At 45.9% G+C, this 16,593-nt stretch overlaps 1 protein-coding gene across 7 annotated transcripts in view; it reads right to left on the reverse strand.

Moving 5' to 3' along the window:
• MAP3K13 (mitogen-activated protein kinase kinase kinase 13) overlaps positions 1-16,593 on the reverse strand; it is an 85,463-nt gene that overhangs the window by 30,947 nt on the left and 37,923 nt on the right. For 4 of the 7 annotated variants that reach the window (XM_081192578.1, XM_081192573.1, XM_081192579.1 and 1 more), the window contains exon 2: positions 8,739-8,868. The gene's annotated coding sequence lies outside the window, so the exon portion shown is untranslated. Of the gene's footprint in view, positions 1-10; positions 146-8,738; positions 8,869-16,537; positions 16,559-16,593 lie in introns of those variants that run through there. The other 3 variants (XM_081192575.1, XM_081192574.1, XM_081192576.1) reach the window with 2 other exon arrangements.

The raw sequence follows: 16,593 nt of genomic DNA on the forward strand, positions 1-16,593 counted from the left end.
ATTCTGGTACCTGATCATTGTTCCAGGCACGGCAACATCCCATGCCCTCTCTTCAAGCCGTGCATTGATTTACTCTTCAAGGTAGATAAACCAAGCTGACACTCAGTGCAGCTTCAAAGAGCATTCCAACACTGGATTCTTCTATCTGAAAATAGCCAAATAAAACAAGACTAATAAGATTTTTCAAAAGAAAGTATTGGCTTGAATTGCACCAGACTCTGCATATACTTTTCACATGGTCCTCCAAAGAGAACCGAATACAAGGGATTCCCTAAATACAACAATATGAAATTCAACAAAATATAACTATGTTTACATTATATAAGATTCTATATACTGTAAACTAGTAAATATATTTTAAGAAACCTTGTCCTCATGCAGCTATGTGAAATGTACAAGCTCAGTGTCTCACTGGCTCTATTCAAACATAATTCCAAGTCATAGTTTGGAACCACACAACAAAACTTGGGATCATACACTCCCTCCTCCCTCAAATTCCTTCCTGTACTTCCTAGTTCTGTCAAAAATAGTGTATACATAGTATGTACAGAAGAAGAAAAGGGCAAGAAAAGGGGGTACACAAGCCTAAGGCTTGCTCATGAAACACCAAACAATGAATATTACATCAGAACTGAACCAGTATCTTTATGACTCCAAAACCATATTTTGAATTAAGAACTTATAGTTCCAGTTTGCATGTGATGCTAAGCCAAACCATGACTTAGTAGGAACATGCAAGTTCCCAGAGAGGAGACTGTGGCTGCTTTGCTGTTCCCCTGATCTTTCTGCAACCCAGTTCATTGTTTATCTGGAGCACAAAAAGTATAAGCCCGGGTTTCAGCAATATGCTACATGAAATCATTGTTTAGCTCACAGTACTGCAACAGCAGGGCCAGAGGAGAAGCAAAGGAACTACAATCTGCCTTTGGGGAGCCTGTGCGCTTGTGCCAACCCATGGTTTAGGTCTACATTACATGTGAACCAAATCATAATCAGATTCTTGAAAATGCAGTGTCAGGTTTCAGCTCTGCCATCTCCTCTGGAGACAACCAGGTCAATTTATAGAGAGGTCCATCAGTACACACTAACTTCTTCTTGTATTTTACCAATCTAGGGCATTCTTCAAAACATGACTCCTGCTTTAGGCTCTATCAATGAACTTATCAACTGTCATGACAAAATCAAAACATGTAGGACTCTACAGTGGTACCTTGGGTTACAAACTTAATTCATTCCGGAGGTCCGTTCTTAAGCTGAAACCGTTCTTAACCTGAGGCACGCTTTCACTAATGGGGCCTCTCGCTGCCACCGCCGCACGATTTCCGTTCTCATCCTGGGGCAAAGTTTGTAACCCAAGGTACTACTTCCAGGTTAGTGGAGTTTGTAACCCGAAGCGTTTGTAACCCAAGGTACCACTGTACTTGACATCAGAGGAATGCTGCAACTCAGGAATGATAAGGTACATTCCAGACCTAGGGCAACCTTCTTTCTAGTGGTTAGGCAATCCTTAATATTTGGGTCTGTAAAATCCCAAGTTCTGACTACAATTTTTTTTTAAAAAAAATGTTATCAGAACTTCTCAAAATAGTGTATTTTCCAACAAATACAATATTTCCCTTAAAAGATAGTAAATTGTGCTCAAACAAAAACTGATCCACCCATCCAAATGTTAAACAAATATATAGACAATTGAAACTCAATGACATAGAGAGAGAGAAACAATTAGGTGACAGGTGAATCAGTTTGCTTTTATTTCAGTTGGAGAGGTGTGTGCTTAACAAGTGCAAGAGTCAAGATATATTAAATTAGGAATAAAGGATTTTATTATTTGAACTAAGGAACTAAAATATAAATGAGATAAGAATATCATATACACGTATCTTGAACAAAGAAAACTATATTCACAGTGCGGGGGATTTCAGAATGGTTCATTATAAACAGTGCTTTTTTTCTTAAAAAAATGTTTAGGGATACTCTCATTTTTCTACTCATATTGAAATATTGCCCCTCAAAAAGGCCAAACTTAGATTCACAAAATGTTTAGGGGTATGTGTACCTCAGCGTCCCCCCAGAAAAAAGAGAACTGATTATAAATATAAATGTTCATAAATAATATGACTGAAAAGTTCTATAAAACAGATGTCCAACTACTGGGAAGAAAAAATTCAATAGCTTTATAAAAATTTGCTAATTTTTTAAGAGAATAAAAATTTAAAGCTTGTACTGCCAATATTTATTCTTTCTACTATGGTCCCATTGCTAGTTATGGCAGACTGAATTCAGAGTGCATGAGACACTTTTCTCATTCACAGCAGACAATAGGAAAACCCACTCACTCACCTCTTCTGCCCTCCACAGAAGTCATTATGTGTATTTACAGATTACTTTAATGTGCATCATTTGCTAGCAGGAAATGGATCTCACTCTAGATAAATCTATTGAGTTAAAAACTAAGTATTTTAATTTAAAATACTCACTTTAAACTGCATTGGACTACATAAAACAATGCAAAACTTTTGTTGCAGTGGATCTCTTCAGTATGTAAACTTTGTCCCCATCAAGGCTGACTGGTATAACATTTGTACACATTTACTCTAGCCCAGAAGCCTTGGGGAGTTTCTGTCCAACTCAGCAAGGTGGGAGGGTTTGTTATTTTAACTGCTGGTTGATAAGGGCTTATCTCTATGTACTCAAAAGGTTGAATTCAACACACTTAAGAGATAGATCAAAGAACACAAGGTAAGCCCAGGAATTTTACTTCCTTATGTGAAAGCTTTCCGCTCTTTTTTCTGCTCAGGGCTTGTACTGCAGTAGTTAGGCTCCACCATGCTACCCACACAATTCATAGGCATAGTTTGCTTGGGTTTGGACAGGGGCATGGAGGGAGTCAGGTGCCCATTATATACGGCCGGGTGAAGACGCCATCACACTCTGGTGTCCAAACTGGCCCTGGGCAATGTATTAATACATCATCCAGGCCTACTACAGTGGTACCTCGGGTTAAGTACTTAATTTGTTCCGGAGGTCCGTTCTTAACCTGAAACTGTTCTTAACCTGAAGCATCACTTTAGCTAATGGGGCCTCCTGCTGCTCCCACGCCGCCAGAGCACGATTTCTGTTCTTATCCTGAAGCACTATTTCTGGCTTAGTGGAGTGTGTAACCTGAAGCGTATGTAACCCGAGGTACGACTGTATAGAGTTTAGTTAGCAACCAATGACACATTCCTTAAGGAAATTAAGATTACACTCTGGATTTTGCTTGAATCCAGCATGCAGAATGCACACACACACACACCTGCCTCACAACTCTTTTCTCCTTACAAATCATTTTACTGGTTTCTTAAAACGGTCTAGACAAACATACCGTAAGTGAAGAGAGAACTATTACCATACTCATGGTAGTTTTCATGTTCAAGTGGCATTATACTTTGCAGCATGCTGGTGACACGCAACAGACAAAAGCCATTATCATCATGACCTGTGTGTGTGCTTCCAAAAGCATCTGGCCAGCCACTGGTGGAAACATAGTGCTGGACTTTGGTCTTCACCAGCAAGTAAACTCTTAATCTGAAAATCTGTTGATAAGCATTTCTAAGTATATTTAAATTTGTCTGTCCAACTAGAAATGTTCCCCATGTAGGTTAACAGCCCAATTACAGGCATGTTTACTCAGAATTCCCACTGAATAGTATCAAACTTGTGTCCTATGACACAAGTGAATATGAGAGAGGGAAGCAAATTTTTAAAGTAGCGGGCAGTCTCATCACAGCACCTAACTCAACAGTAGGGAAGCTCTGGCCATCATCCCAAACCAAGCAAGTATGCTGGTTCACAGGGAGAAAACTGAAACTAGGTCATTCCTCCCTCACTTTTGAGAGCTAAGCCATGGTTTGGTGAGTTACATTCGAACCTGGGCTTGTGAGTTACATTCGAACCTGGGCTTGTGAGCTACATTCGAACCTGGGCTTGTGAGTTACACTCGAACTTGGGCTTGTGATTTGCCTTACTCCCAACAAACCAAGTGCTGTAACCAAGGCATGTTCTTAACATACCACTCCTTGTCTGTTTGGGTGGGGCAAATTACAATCCCAGGTTTGGACATAAAACAAAGCTAAACCATGACTTAGCTCCTGAGTGACAGAGGTGTGGACAAGCTGCACATTTCTGTCTGTGAATGCTTGCTTGTTTTATGGTAAGTCATAGTTTGCTTGGGTTTGGACAGGACACTAAGCTGTGGTTAAAAACAGAAGCAAAAGTCACCCCAGAGTAGTAGAGGAAAAGGTGAAGATGACATGTCTGAGGCGCATTCACGTAATACTAAGGTTTAGCAGTTCAAACACAGCCAATGATATTAATGCTGCCAATACAAACTGGGACCCTGTGTCCACCAGTTGAAAATGTTGCTATGTGTAGTTTCCCACCACCACCACCACAGATCTACAGTGGGAGAAGTGAATTTGCCAAAATTCTCTCTTCTAGCCAATTATTTGAAGCATAGTTGGTCTTTCGTTTTCAAAATCTAGTAACCTTAATTGTGACTGTCACAGTCTAAGTAACTCTGCATTTTGATCTGTGCTTCATTTTGCAACTTTCCTTATTTATATATAAATCCCTGTTTATATAACCTCTTTATATAACTATGAACTAGAGCACACTGTGGCAGCTAGAGCTACAGTTGCCTAAAGGTAATATGTAATTCTTGCTTCTATTGCAGCTATTCAAGGCACAGAAGCTCTATGCCATATGGAACCTGGCAATCCTACTAGAAAACTAGACCATGGAAGAATTTCAGCTATAATTCCATCTTCTTTCTAAATTGGAGCCTGAAGCAACATACACTGGAATCACGCTAGAAAAGGCCTACAAGAAAAAGGTGACAGACCATTGGAGAGGTTAGCAACTTATCCACAAAAAGTTATTGTGCATATTGTGCAATAGTATATTAGTTTTCTAAAAATTTCCTGTCACTGAAGTTTCAGCCCAGTTTATTGCTGGGGAAGAAGCTTGAAAAACCCCCACATATAGTGATACTCTTAATAGCTGTAATGCTTTTTGACTTAACTGGGGCAAAGGAAATTGTGAAAAGCCAGTTCTATATTAACAATCCTGGGTGCTGAGAAATCCTCCTTGCAGAATAAACTACTTTAACATCCCTTTCAAATGCATGCTTTGTCATAATTTTTGCAGAACACAGTTCTCTGTTCTGTTCAGTAACACAAACATGTATAGTACAAACAGCAGCTATAAACTGAAGCTTACATTTTAAATTACCATTTACAGTTGCTTTATAGCTCTGATTCACATGTATAATAGGGATTAGACACATTCGATGAATACTGGCCATATCTGGAAAATTGTCCATAGTTTCATATACTACTTATGATTTATGATGCATGGCCAAACCTCATGACCACATACACCTCCTTTGCCTGTCCTCCCCTTGCACACCAACTTCAGCACAGAGATTCTAGTTTACATTAAGTCAGAGTTCCCCAGTAAATCCAAACTGGAGTACTGTGGCTTAATCTTGGTAAACTAATCAGAATAACAAGACAGGAACCAACAGAAAAATGGTTGAAATCTTAAGCCTTCTTTTAGTCAATTCAGCTAAAGGCTCAGCATTAAAATATGTCAAATTCTGAGCCATTTCAATAAAAATGTGGCAACAGTATCCATTAAAATGTACACCTTAACCCTAAACATCTTTATCAGGAAGTATTGCAGGTGAAAAGCGGTCAAGCTATAGTTTTACTAGAAGCAAGTTAGTGCATACAGTAGTAGTATTCGTTTAAACTTTAACCTGAGATGCACTTCATATTATGTTCTGGATGCCCATTATATTTTGAAAGCATCTTGACTTACAGTTTTCCAATAGCAAGGATACTTGTCCATTCACATTTAGCAGAATATTTTCTATTAATCCATACAACTGTCCCTCACATTCCTCATTATACATTTTGGCTATAGAAACCCTAGCTATTGTAATTAGAACCAACCACTAAGTGAAGATGAAGATTCCCCTTTTCCCTATCTGAGTTTTTATTATTAAACATACCACATATGGGGGGGGGGGAGCCTTACAAAATGTTGAGAGAGCACAAGGAAGAACAATAAAATGCTGTCCCAAATGTATCAGATTAAAAGCTAGAGATAAAAAGAAATACATATAAATAACAATGAACTATCAACGGGGTAAAAATTAAACTTCATTAAAGCAATTTTCTTTCTGTACTGAGGGAACATAAACTATTGAATCTAATGCTAGCGCGTTAAATAAAATATTTTCTCAAATGTATTCATTATTAATTATTGTTATCAACTTAAATTTTACCCACACTTCACCACACAGGGCTGATCTTAACACCCAACAGGGTTTGTAGGTAATGAGACAGTCTTTCAGATATTCAAATATTGAAAATGTCAAACAGATCACACATACATTTTTTCCATCTTTAGTGGAGATTTCAATATATTCAGTGCTATTGGATATAGGTGATAGACTATAATTCTAATGATGAGCATTAGACTGAGTCTTGATATGATAACTTTAATAGTGAATCATTTGGAAGGAGTCTATTAACGGACAACTGAGTTACAACAAAATCTTGTAGCAGCTGTACAGCCTGTTCTTCCCTGGCACTAGAAATCTGGATCAGCATCAACAATGATGGATTGGATGATGAAGGTTCTGAACAGAAATGGATAAAGTACATTGAAGGAATGCACCAGCAGTGCCAGAGGATTCAGTGGAGAAATTGACAGTTTATTTCCTATTGGAATTTTCACTACATTTTTATAAGACGAGAGATTTTCTTGTAAAAACATGATAAAAATTGGGGGGAAATAAAATATTGCTTGAGATGCAATGTAAAGAGAGGCCTATTTAGAGCACAAAGGTATCAAAGAAAGACCAGAAAATATATATTGAACTTTCATTGGAGAAAAACAGAAAGGACTGTAAAATCAATACTACGTATTGTAGCCTTATTGGAGTTCACCGATTGGGTCTGCATTGCTCCGGGACAGGAGGAAGGAAGTCAAAATGACACCGAGGTTGGTTCAAAGAAAGAGTTTCTTCTGCTCTCCGGATAGCAGAAGACACTTGCGTGGTAAGTCCACAGCAAGTACAAAGAAATGACAGGTTTCATGCAGTTTATATATCTTCCAGGCACCCTCTCACTCCTCCCCTAGGAGCCCAACCACGTCGGCCTACGTACACAGGTTGACATCACATATGTTCCTGCTCTGGTACTCTCAACCATAAAAGGATCTTCCTTCCTGTACTTCTGGCCATAAAAGGATCTTCCTCTTCCTACTCTTATCTTGGAGCAAGAGGTCACTACTTCCGAGAACATGCTCTGGCGTTAGTCCCAGACTTGGGTCTCTGGGTCATTTGTGGTCAGGACTTAAGATATGTCTGTGTCTGTTCTACTGGTAAAGTCAAGGCCAGTCTTGCCGTCAAACTGATAAGGGAGAGAGCTGTGTTCTTGCTTTGCATTTGCTCAACGGCTAAAGTTTATGCATTTTAGCTAAGGAAAAATGGGAATTTTGGTGCAGTTTAAAACTGCCTGCACAGTCATTCCTTCAGTATCAGTGGTTTTATTTCAGGACCTGAAATTTAATGCAAAATATGGTTCCCTATGATTCTTAGAAAAATGTTAAAAACTAACGTCTAGTCATTGTACTTAAGCAAGTTTTGGAATGTAAGAGTGCTGCCTAAAAACTTTGAAACTTAAATGGGATTAGTTAAATATGTGAAAGTTAAAGAGTCCTTTCGGGAGTACAAACAATGCAACACCAATTTCCTCACCCATCTCCCCCTTCATTCCTTTCCTTCTTTGACCTCTGCCTACCCTGACCTTCTGGGACGCGGGTGGCGCTGTGGGTAAAACCGCAGTGCCTAGGACTTGCCGATCGTATGGTCGGCGGTTCGAATCCCCGCGGCGGGGTGAGCTCCCGACTTTCGGTCCCAGCTCCTGCCCACCTAGCAGTTCGAAAGCACTCCTAAGTGCAAGCAGATAAATAGGTACCGCTTTATAGCGGGAAGGTAAACGGTGTTTCCGTGTGCTGCGCTGGTGCTGGCTCGCCAGAGCAGCTTCATCACGCTGGCCACGTGACCCGGAAGTGTCTCCAGACAGCGCTGGCCCCCAGCCTCTTAAGTGAGATGGGAGCACAATCCTAGAGTCGGACAAGACTGGCCCGTACAGGCAGGGGTACCTTTACCTTTACCCTGACATTGCCAAATTTATTTGGAAGCCCAATTTGGAAGCAGATTTATGAAAAATATATGAAGACTCATCATATCTACAGTTAATTCCTGCAGATCATCGAGCTTTTCCAGCCACATTCTCAAACATATTTTTTTTCTTTTTTTAACTGAACATCTAGTCTTAGGAATACTTCTAGGGAGCCTGAAATCTTGCTCAACATTTTGAGAAATTTTAGTTAATCCTAATAATGTTGTTCCAGGATGCTTTCTAATGGCCCAGGATTGCTACCTGCAATTTCTTCTACAAAACATAATGGCTGTTAAAACTTACAAATAAATATTTAAAAGGTATCAACAGAGGAAAGCTTATGTTCCTAACATACAGAAGCCTTTATGAGCAAGTCCTTTTGGGTGACACCAACTAAATGTCAGTGTGATTTCTCTCTCTCTTTCTTTTTTGATAGTTAGTTTGTTCACTTGACAGGATTGCGTCTCTAAAACACCAGACAAAGCAAAAATAACTACTTACTGTCCTCAAATTGTGGATTCCAGAAGAAGGGTAACAATTCACGACTCATTTTTGGAAGCTTTAATTATCCATGCATTCCTGCTGATTGGGTCTGTTTGACGCTATCCCCCAAAATCTGGATTTTAGTGCACTGGGGGGGAAATTCAAACAGTCAAACATATGCACATTTCGTGATTTATGACATTTACAAAAGAGATCACACCATGTAAATAAACTATGTTTGTTTCCTGCCAAATTCTAGGGAATGTTCTTGTTGGATATATAATCCAAGAGTGAAAACTTCATTTAAGGTGCAGAGCTTAGGCACAAGACTAGGACAACTTAAAAATACTACGAGAAACAAATGCAAAATTGAGTAAATTCTGCTTTTTTGAGCACAGCATGGGGGGACTTAACTCTGCACTATTACATGAACCTGCTTATTTGCGCAACACTGCATAAAAATATAAAATAAAATCATGGTGAAATTTAACATTTTTCTTTCTGGCAGCCTGAAGTAAAGGCAGAAAATAATTTCTTGAGAAGTGGGTTTTAACTGTTTCAAATATAGTTCATTCTCACCTTCTCAGTTACAGCTTCTGAAAGGTTTATAGAGTAAGTGCATTTGTTCAAACTTTGTTGAAACCAATTTGATTATAAACAATAATGTGATTTAATATTGTTTTTGACAAATTGCCTTTGTTTTTATTTTAAATCCACTTTAGAAGAAAAATATTTTTAAAAATAGTATATAAAATAACAATAATAAAATAAATAATAATAAAATAAACTTAACTATTCCAGAAGGTTGTACCACTATGGGGCACTGCTATATTAATAGGGTTTACTTCCTGATAAATTAGTGTAAGACTGCAGAACTCTTTTTTTTTTTAAAGCAAAAATAACATCACAGTAACATTAAAATATTATTGTCAACTTTTAAAAGTTAACTATGGACATCAAAACTGGCATTTTCACTAATGCATACTGTCAGGGCTGCCACTCAGTCCCAGCTCACATAGGACCACGTTAGCCAGCGTTCAGGTTAAAAGAGTCTTTATTGGATTACAGCTTCCATTTCCAAACTGCAATATGCAGCCCTACTTCTTCTAGGTCAGACCGGCGAAGACCCGTCTGAGTCTCCGCCTCTAGCACACCAGCTTAATACCCTAGCCTTGCTCCACCTCCTGCGCCTTTCCCTCCGTCTCTGGGTCCTTCTGCCCCCCGGGGTCTCCTTTTTCCTACTCTCTTCTGACGCGGACCCCCCTGACCCTTCCGCCTCCTTGCGGCGGGCTTTGGGACCTGGTTCACTCTCTGGGCTGCTTACTGCGCCAGCTTCCGCTACATTTGAACTTGGCGCGCGCGCCCAACTCTCAACCTTCCTCTTGATCGTTTCGTCGCTCCCCGAGGTGGGCGTGACTACTCCTGACTCATGCCCTCCCTCCTTCTGAAAGCCTCCGGAACCCGATATCTGGTCCCCTTTCTCCCCGCTGTTCCCGTCTGGGTACGTGGGTCCCGATCTCCAACTGCTGCTCTCTGATTCCTCTCTGGACCCTTCTTCCTGGGGTGTCCCCCTGCTTTCCCCCCTTGCTCTGACTGCTGGCGCTCCCTTCTGGGAATCCTCGGACTCACTGGATAAGCTCGGCGATCTCGGTTCGTCATCCCCACTCATCTTTCCTTCGTATTCCTCCCCCTCGCTCTCTGTCTCCTCCCTTCTCTGCGTCTCTGCTTCTGAACCCCTGACATCCATCCCCCCCTCGAAGCCCCCCCTTCCCCCCTCCCCACTTTCAAGGGTGGTTGCAGGGTGCTCCATCATCACAGGAGTGAATGCCGGATACAGTTCGCTCCTCGTTGCTGGCCGCCAACTGAAGACCTCCGAGTCTTCCTCCTCGCGTTCGTCAACGGTGAGCTGCTCCGCCTCCATTTCAGTGCCGCCGTGCTCGAAACCGAGATCCTCCCCGCACACGTCCATGTCAGTCTCTGCGTCGGTCGCTTGACCTGGCATCTCCAGCCACCTCCGGCGCCACTGCTCCTCTGGCCGATCGTCCCACCAATACGAGGTGTCGGACGCCGAACCCTCCGGTGACCCCTCTGGGGAATGTGTGCGCTGTGCGGGCTCCCCGTCCGAGTCGAAGCCATGGAACGTGCTGGAGGAAAGTGTGGGCGTGAACAACCAGTCGTCGAAGAAGCCTGCTGGCATGGGTCTGTGTGGGAAAAGGGCATGAAACTCGTCCTTGAGCAGGGGTTCCTCCAAAGCGTAGTCTGGCACCCAGCTATTAGCACTAGCCCGGGTGCCCTCCCTGGCTAGGAGGTATTCCACTCCGTCTTCCCCCCATCTGGAGTCCAAAATCTCCGTGACTTCGTTGATGGGGTCCTGCTGTGGCAATCTTCCCGCCTCCGACCGCTCCTGAGACGGACTCGGTGCTGTTCCTGGTTCCTGGAACCTGTGAGGTGTCCTGTAGGGAGTGAGCACCGACCTGTGGAACACCGGATGCATCCTGGAACCCTCCGGGAGCACCAGCCTGAAAGCTACTGGGTTGATCTGCGCTTCGACTTGGTATGGACCGAGTTGCTTGTGCCCCAACTTCTTTTTGGCTAACAATCTGGTCGGCACTGCGTGGGCTGCCAACCAGACCCAGTCTCCCACTCGGATCTCTTCGCCAACCCGCCTGTGCTTGTCCGCTTGCACCTTGTATGCGTGCTTCGCTAGCTCCAGCTGCCGTCGGAGTTGATCGTGGACCTCCTGCAACTCAGACGCGAAAGCGTCCGCCGTCTGCGGTTCCCCTTCCCCCACTCTGTCCAGTCCCGGGAAGGTTCTGGGATTCCTCCCATTGTTGGCGAAGAACGGTGTCACCCCTGTGGACACGTGCTTCGTGTTGTTGTAGGCGAACTCGGCGAGCGGCAGGTAATCCACCCACGTCGCAGGCTGTTGATTGGCATAGCATCTCAGGTACTGCTGCATGATGGCATTGACCCTCTCCGCTTGCCCGTTGGTCTGCGGGTGTCTCGCTGATGTCAGGTTGATTTTGACGTTCAGGAAGCCCATCAGCTTCTGCCAGAAATTCGAGATGAACTGGCGACCGCGGTCGGACAGTATAGACCGCGGCAGCCCGTGCACTTTAAACACGTGATCTATGAACAGTTTGGCTGTTTGTTCTGCCGTGGCCACCTTCGCACACGGTATGAAGTGTGCCATCTTGGTGAACAAGTCCACCACCACTAGTACAGCCGTCTTGCCTCTCGAGCTGAGTAGATCCGTGACAAAGTCCAGGGCCACCCTCTCCCACGGTTCAAACGGCGTTTGCAGCGGTTCGAGCAGTCCCGCCGGTGGTTTGTGCACCGGCTTGGCCCTCTGGCAGGTGTCGCACCTCGCGACGTAGTCCGCGACTTCCCCTCTCAGTCTGGGCCACCAAAAGTCCCTTGCGACTAATTCCACCGTTTTTTCCGTGCCAAAGTGCCCGGCCGTGGGTGCGTCGTGCAACAGCTGCAGTACCTTGGCGCGAAGTTCATCTCCAGGCACGTAGATGGCCCCTTTACGTAAGAGCAAGCCGTCCCGTATCTGGAACTCGTCGCTCTTCGCCGTGCCCTTGTGCACCTCGGCCATCTTCGCCTGCGCGAATGAGTCGTCCTGCAACGCCCGCCGCACCGCCTCCAGGTCTACTGTGGCTGAAGCGCACGCCCACGCTGTTGGCGCGAAGATGTGCATGGCTGCCGCTGGCGTCGCCTCTTCGAGGTATTGCGGTTTTCGGGACAGTGCATCCGCCATGATGTTGGTGTCGCCTGGGACGTACTCTATTCGGAAATCGAAGTCAGCAAAGAACTCCGCCCAACGTATCTGCCTCTGGTTCAGGAACTTCGCCGTGCGCCAGTGCTCCAGATTCTTGTGATCCGTGCAGACCTGCACCGTGTGCTTGGCGCCGATCAGGAAGTGCCTCCATGCTTTGAATGCTGCATGAATGGCAAGCAACTCCCTGTCCCAGATGGTGTAGTTCTGCTCCGACTTGCTGAGCTTTCTGGAGTAGAACGCTCCCGGTCTCCAGACCCCCTGTGGGTCCCTCTGCAGCAGGACAGCTCCCACTGCTCTATCGGACGCGTCTGTCTCTACCCGCATCGGTCTGCTGGGGTCGATATGCAGCAGTTGCTCTTCCGACGCGAAGAGACGCTTGAGTGCCTGAAAGGACTGCTCTGCCTGCTCCGTCCAGATGAATTTCTTTTTCTTGGAGCTTAGCGTGTCCGTAATAGCCGCCGTCTGCATCGCGAACCCTTTGATAAACTTGCGATAGAAGTTGGCGAAGCCGACAAACCGCTGGACCTCCTTCCGGTTGCGCGGGCTCTTCCAATCCAACACCGCTCGCACCTTGGCGCTGTCCATGGCTAGCCCCTTGTCCGACAACTTGTAACCCAAGAAATCCACCTCCGTCGTGTCGAACTGGCACTTCTCCAGTTTGGCGTACAGTCTATGCTGCTGCAACCTCTCCAGCACCTCCCGAACGTCTTGGTCATGCGCTTGCTGCGACTCGGAGAATATCAGGATGTCATCCAGAAAGCAGACGCACTTCTTGTAGAGGAGTCCCGCCAACACAAGATGCATGAAAGCTTGAAAACAGTGAGAACCGTCTTGCAATCCAAACGGCATCACTCTGTACTCGTAGGTGCCCAGAGGCGTGAACATGGCTGTCTTCCACTCATCGCCCTCCCTCATGCGGATGAGATTGTACGCCCCTCGCAGGTCCAACTTGGTAAACACGCGTCCCTTGCGCACCGTCGCCAGTAGGTCGTCAATCCTGGGCATGGGGAAATCAGAGGGCTTGGTCATCTTGTTCAAGAGGCGAAAATCCACCACCAGCCTCTTTTGGGGCGTGTCCTTCTTCTTCACAAAGAAAACAGGACTGCCCCCTACTGCCCTGGACTCCCGGATGAAACCGCGCTCCAAATTGTGATCTATGAACTGTTTGAGTTCCTGTAGTTCATCCTCAGACATGGAATACAGCCTCCCCTTCGGTAGCGTCGCCCCTGGTAGGAGGTCAATCTTGCAGTCATATTGCCTGTGCGGTGGTAACTTGTCTGCCTCCTTCTCGCAGAAGACCTCCAGAAAGTCTGCGTATTTGTGGGGGACTGCTTGCAACGTTCCCAACTGTAGTTGTGATTCCTCCTCCTCTCCCTCCTGTCCGGGCAGGATGCAGTGTTCTGCGCAGTAAGAGGAGCCGAAGATCAGCTGTCGCTGGTACCAAGCCAGTGTCGGACTGTGCCTGTCCAGCCAACTCATGCCCAACACAATGGGTGTGTCCGACAGTCGTGTGACGTTAAAACTGATGACTTCCCTGTGGTTGCCAAGGTGCATCACCATTGGCGGCGTTTGCTTCACCACCTGCCCCCCCAGCAACTCTCTGCCATCCACTGTGACGACTTGCAGGGGCAGAGTGGCCGGCAATAGCTGTATAGCGTGCTGCTCCACAAAATCCTGTGCTATAAAGTCTGCGTTGCTTCCAGAATCCACAGAAAGCGGGACTTCGATAGTGACGCCATCGGGCAGCTGGAGAGATGCTGTGAGTTGCACTACTGGTTTGGGTGGGAGGGGGTCTGTGGGTTGCAAGATCGCTGGGGACTGCTTCAGTGATGCGTCTGGCTGGGCCCCAGTGCCTCTGTCTCCAGCCAGACATCGTCGTTTCCCTGCTGGTGTTCGCTGTGTTGCGTGGCCGCTTTCACCGTTGCGGAGGCTGCAGTGTGCTTGGAGCTCCTCTGGGGACACTCTTTCGCCAAGTGTTGAGAGCTGTCGCATATATAACACTTCCTGGTCCCTCTAGGAGGTTTAGTCTTGACTGCTGCCGGTGCAGGGGCTCTGGTAGCTGACTGAGCCCTGGCTCCTCCCACCTCCATAGGTTCCACTCCCCCTCCTGGCGGAGGTGTAGATTGCGCACGCGTAGCGTCCCTGGGAACGAAAGAGAAACTTCTCGCTGCTTCGCGCCCTCCACGTCCTTCGTCTCTGCACCACGGACGTTCTTCCAGCCTCACCCCCACAGTCAGCGCCCTTTGGACCACCTCCTGCGTGCTCCGGGGCCTCTCCCCCCTCGCAATTTCGTCTTTAACAGCACTGCTTAATCCCTCCCAGAAGAGGTCTCTGACTGGGGGCGAATCCCGGTCCCATTCCAAGGCACTGACCAGCGCAAAAAAGCGGGCGTGATACTGGCGTACGCTCGCCCTCCCTTGTTTCAGTCCATGAATCTCCCGTCGGGCAAGATCCACGTCAATGGTAGATAAAAAGCACGCATCCATCGCTTTGATAAAGGCATCTGCATTCTGAAGCGCCGGATCTTTATCCCTCCACAAATTGCGTAGCCACGCTTTAGCATCCCCATGCAAATGGGATAGTATAAACCCCACTTTCTCTTCCTCATCCCTAAAGTCTTTCGCCAGCAGTTGCAGTGCGCACATTACGTCTGCTCGAAAATTGGGGTACTGTTGTAAATTCCCATCGAAGTGAGCCACAAGCCCTCCTGCTCTCCGTGCCAACCCAACCCCCTCCGGTCTGGGTCCTGGCTGCCCATGCTTAACCAATGCTTCAAACCTGGCGTGGAGATCTCTGTAGGCGGCTGCCGCATCCTCCTCCCTTTTCTTGGATGCCTGTACCTCCGCGTTCAATTGGGTCACTGCCTGTTGCAGCGCTGAAATTTTCTCTGCTTCCGTCATCTCTGCCAACCGTTGTGAGCTCGCTCCCAAACACCAATTTCCTCCTCTCGCTGCTTCTGCCTCCGCTGCGAGGTATCAGGTGTCCGAAGCTTAAAAGAGACGGGTCTTACTGTCAGGGCTGCCACTCAGTCCCAGCTCACATAGGACCACGTTAGCCAGCATTCAGGTTAAAAGAGTCTTTATTGGATTACAGCTTCCATTTCCAAACTGCAATATGCAGCCCTACTTCTTCTAGGTCAGACCGGCGAAGACCCGTCTGAGTCTCCGCCTCTAGCACACCAGCTTAATACCCTAGCCTTGCTCCACCTCCTGCGCCTTTCCCTCCGTCTCTGGGTCCTTCTGCCCCCCGGGGTCTCCTTTTTCCTACTCTCTTCTGACGCGGACCCCCCTGACCCTTCCGCCTCCTTGCGGCGGGCTTTGGGACCTGGTTCACTCTCTGGGCTGCTTACTGCGCCAGCTTCCGCTACATTTGAACTTGGCGCGCGCGCCCAACTCTCAACCTTCCTCTTGATCGTTTCGTCGCTCCCCGAGGTGGGCGTGACTACTCCTGACTCATGCCCTCCCTCCTTCTGAAAGCCTCCGGAACCCGATATCTGGTCCCCTTTCTCCCCGCTGTTCCCGTCTGGGTACGTGGGTCCCGATCTCCAACTGCTGCTCTCTGATTCCTCTCTGGACCCTTCTTCCTGGGGTGTCCCCCTGCTTTCCCCCCTTGCTCTGACTGCTGGCGCTCCCTTCTGGGAATCCTCGGACTCACTGGATAAGCTCGGCGATCTCGGTTCGTCATCCCCACTCATCTTTCCTTCGTATTCCTCCCCCTCGCTCTCTGTCTCCTCCCTTCTCTGCGTCTCTGCTTCTGAACCCCTGACACATACTATTTTTAATGTTTTGTTTATTTAGATATTTATTCTCTCAGAGTCAAAACATACAAAGATCATAAAATAAGATATTTGTAAAACAGGTTAAAAATCACATCTAAGATTTACAATAATAAATATCTAAAAACAAATGTTTTCAAAATCAGCAGTAAAATAGCAGCAATACTTAAACATGATAACATTAAGAACCTAGATAGACTAATATCATTATCACTTAAAAGCAGAAGAAAACAAAACCAGTCAATGAGAGAAACACACATTCAATGGGAGGGAATTCTATAACAATGCAGTCAGCATTGAGAAAGTCTTCTATC

Source organism: Podarcis bocagei (genome assembly GCF_964188305.1).
Source record: "Podarcis bocagei genome assembly, chromosome: 4".
Classification (NCBI taxonomy): domain Eukaryota; kingdom Metazoa; phylum Chordata; class Lepidosauria; order Squamata; family Lacertidae; genus Podarcis; species Podarcis bocagei.